At 40.0% G+C, this 3,993-nt stretch overlaps 1 pseudogene across 1 annotated transcript; it reads right to left on the bottom strand.

Moving 5' to 3' along the window:
• Window positions 1–223: 223 nt before the first annotated feature.
• On the bottom strand, window positions 224–3,785 carry LOC149570365 (pentatricopeptide repeat-containing protein At1g25360 pseudogene; annotated as a pseudogene). Its single transcript, XR_016362929.1, has 2 exons — window positions 3,546–3,785; window positions 224–3,466 (listed from the first exon to the last, which is right to left on the bottom strand). The product of XR_016362929.1 is annotated as a pentatricopeptide repeat-containing protein At1g25360 pseudogene (transcript).
• Window positions 3,786–3,993: the final 208 nt, after the last annotated feature.

Raw genomic sequence — 3,993 nt, 5'->3', positions numbered from 1 at the left:
CTCCCTGTGCGAGGTAGTATGGAAGATGCTCCACTATTGACACACAATCATTTGCTACAACTTGTGTTGAAGTCAAAATAAGAGTCTCGCCGTATTCCATATCTGCTCTTTGGTTTCAACCAAGCTCTGATACCAATTGTAAGTTTTAATCAACCAGATAAAATAAATAAACATATCTAAGACCGCAATAATAATAGACAAAACACAACACTGCAAATTATCATAGTTCGGCAACTATGCCTATGTCCACTCTCAAGGCAGGGAACATCTTTATTAACGCTGAACTGACACAACACAATCCCTGGCATGTAGATACTCATTTATAGAAACATATACAACCATCAAATGGGGAGAAGAGAGAAGGTGAATGGTCATGTGACCATTGGGCTTCACATACAGAACATTAAGAACCAATAAAGCATGTTCAGGATTTCCAGAATTGATCCTCACATGTGACCTATCAAAATCATGTTAAATAATCAGTGACAAAAGATAGAACGTGCTGCATATGTCATCTTGGAGAACAAAAGCAGTAGCATTCTATTATGCCACCCTTTTGACTTGAGCCGGAAGAATTCCTTCCAAATGCTCTGTATAGATGCCATGTGATGGCAGCATGATATGTTTGTCTGCCCAAGTTCAATGAAAAATATACCAAATTGAGCACGTAATAACTACGCTTATTCTTCTTCAAGAACTGATTTCATAAACCAGATATCATGCAGTGCCCTGCTTTGAAGAGTAGACTAGAAAACTGGCATCACCAGTAATCCCCACAGGAACACAATCCATCCTTGAAGTGATGGAACCGATTGGCATCTCTCACAATAATCTCACGTTCAACAATCTTGGAGATAAATTTAATGGCTGTGTGACAGTCACCACACACTCGGAGATTTTTTATTATTCGGATTGTTGTGCCACTAGGAGTACTCATGAGACCAAATGCAATGGCCAACTTCTCACTGTGGTTAGATAGAGAATGCTCTTTCTGCTCGTCATCCACATCATGCAGGACAAAATTTGTGTTAGGCACATAACCTGCCTGCCTCATCTGTACCACTAGTCTCTCCAAAGTAGCATATATTTCAAGTGCTTGTGGATGTGATGCATCATCTGCCAAGAATGCATGTACTCTGCTCTTGACTTCAATCCAACTGCATCCAGGCTCCTTCTTCACTCCCTTGTCTTTCATAACTTTTCTCACCTTAGCTGCTTCTTCCCACCTTCCAGCGGCAGCAAACATATTGGCCAGAAGTACATATGTTGCTGTATTTCGTGGTTCCATATTGAAAAGGTGTTCTGCTGCACGCATTCCTAAAATCGTATTGCCGTGGGTTCTACAAGCCCCAAGCAAGGCCTCCCAAACAGCACAATCAGGTTCCAATGGCATTTCACTAATCAAGTTTTCTGCCTCATCCAAGCACCCGGCACGTCCAAGAAGGTCAATCATGTGGGCATAATGGTCGGTTCCAGGAGGAACACCATAGACTTGAGTCATGGAATCAAAGTATTTCTGTCCTTGTTCCACTAACCCTGCATGGCTGCAGGCTGATAGAACACAAAGGAAGGTGATTCGATCAGGCCGTATACCTATTGATAGCATTTGTTCAAAAAGTTGTAATGCCTTATTTCCATGGCCATGTTGAGCGTATCCTGCTATCATTGCATTCCAAGAGATGGCATCTAGCTCAGGCATTGTTTGAAATACTCGGTACGCACCTTCTATAAGGCCACATCTAGCATACATGGTAACAAGCGCATTTCCTACAGAGAGAGACAATTCAAAACCAATCTGAACGACTTGGGCATGAACCTGTTTTCCATGTTCCAGAGCAGCTAGACTTGAGCAAGCACTAAGAATGCCAGCAAAGGTGAAATGATTGGGTTTCACTTCTCCATGTCTCATTTGACAAAACAATTTTGAAGACAACTCACCATGACCATATTGTGCATATCCCGCTATCATCAGAGTCCACGACAAAGCACTGCGCTCTGGCATTTTATCAAATAATTTATGTGCATCCTCTAGCATACCCAGATTGACATATCCTGTTATCATTACATTCCAAGAAACTACATCTGGGTTGGTGATTTTATCAAATATGTACCGAGCATTGCTTATGTTGTTACATTTGGAATAAAAGGAGCAAAGACCATTTTCAATAGATACTCGGTGTTCTAATTCAGTTTTGACAATGTAGGCATGGATCTGCTTGCCACATTCCACAGCTGAAAGATTTGCACATGCACTTATCACACTTGTGTATGTGAAATAATCCAGCTTTAGGCCTGCAAGATACATCTCCCTAAAAAGTTTTAATGCATCCCCATTTTTGCCCTGTTGAGCATAACATGCTATCATTGTATTCCATGCAACCTCGTACTGCTCTGGAGTATTGTCAAACACCAAACGAGCATTTTCTACATCACCACATTTGACATAGGAAGCAATCATGGTCGCCCATGAGACAACATCTCGGTCTGGCATTTTGTCAAAAACTTGGCGTGCATCCGCAATACAGAAACATTTACCATACATATCCACAAGGGCATTGGCTACAGAAGTAGAGGAGTCTGCTCCTACTCTAATAATTTTAGCATGGACCTGACTGCCCAGCAACTCATTTGCCAAACTAGTGCACACTGCAATAATCCCAGTGAATGTATAGCGATCTGGTTTGAAACCCATCCGTTGCATTTGGCAAAAGAGTTCTATGACTTCATCCCCATGGCCATGATGCGAATACCCTGAAATCAGTGCATTCCAAGCAACTACGTCTCGTTGAGGCATTTCATTAAACACTTGGCGTGCATGCTTTATCTCCCCGCATCGTACATATCCTGCAATCATGCTAGTCCAGGCAACGACATCTCTAACAAACATTTTGTCAAATACTCGGCGTGCATCAACCATGCTTCCACATTTACAATACATATCAATCAAACGGTTTCCAACAAAACTGCGAGGCTTATATCCGGTTTTGATCATTCGAGCATGGACGGTTCTCCCCTCTGCCAGAGAATTCATTTTAATGCAGTCCTGTAGCAAAGAAGAATACATTTGGGGATCTCCACTAATGATTGTTTCTGGGTTGCTTAAAAGTCCTAAGACCTCTGAAATAACATTCAACTGCTTTTGTTTTTGTACATCTGTATTTCCATTCCCTTCGTTGCTATCAAAATGTTCAATTTCGTCCGGATTTACGTCAAAAGCAAAAGAGCTGAAGTTCAACAGAGAGAGACATGGTATAAAAGTACCTCTACCGCAGTCATGGCACTTCCGAGTTACCAAACGCCTTCGAAAATGGTTGAAAAAATTCATGACTGCTAAAAATCTTGATTTTTATATTTTCTACTTTCCATTCTACATTTCTCATGTCAATTTTTTCACAATCTTTTCTCCTTTACATTCTGCATTTCTAAGGCTATGTCCATGGGATGCGATGTACAACAAATTATCACTCTGCATTCGATTTCAGCTGTCAGTTGCTCCCTTGTGCCTATAAAATTCAAAAACTTCTCTCTATTTGATATCAGCTTACCATCGTAATGTAGGCTTTTCCTGGACCCCATTTGACTTCTATCGTGTAAGACTGGCTCCTACCTTCATCAACTGGTTAAACGTCTCAGCAGGTTCTCTATTTTTCGTCTGCAATCTCCCTCGTTCTTACCTATACATATTCTTAAATCAATTTATCGTATTTATGTTTTCCTCTATATTTATATTTTTTGAGTAAATCTCAAAATGGATAGGCTCAAACTTGAGCTAAACTTGAGCTACATAAGGTTGGATCCCAAAGTTTAGAACATCGAATTTCAAATTTTGATAACTCTCATATTTTCACTAGTGACGAGTATGTATACTATTTATGTGATTTATTGTTATATCTTAGTATTTAAAAAAATATATGTAATTAATTCTTATAGAAGCATTCTCACAAACACTTCAATCTAGAGCACGAAATTGAATCTATTTACACATCTACATCT

Source organism: Cupressus sempervirens, chromosome 3 (genome assembly GCF_028749045.1).
Source record: "Cupressus sempervirens isolate cs-2001-9-10 chromosome 3, ASM2874904v1, whole genome shotgun sequence".
NCBI lineage: Eukaryota > Viridiplantae > Streptophyta > Pinopsida > Cupressales > Cupressaceae > Cupressus > Cupressus sempervirens.
The sequence above is the reverse complement of the archived record's forward strand: the minus strand, read 5'-3'. Positions and strand labels throughout refer to the sequence as shown.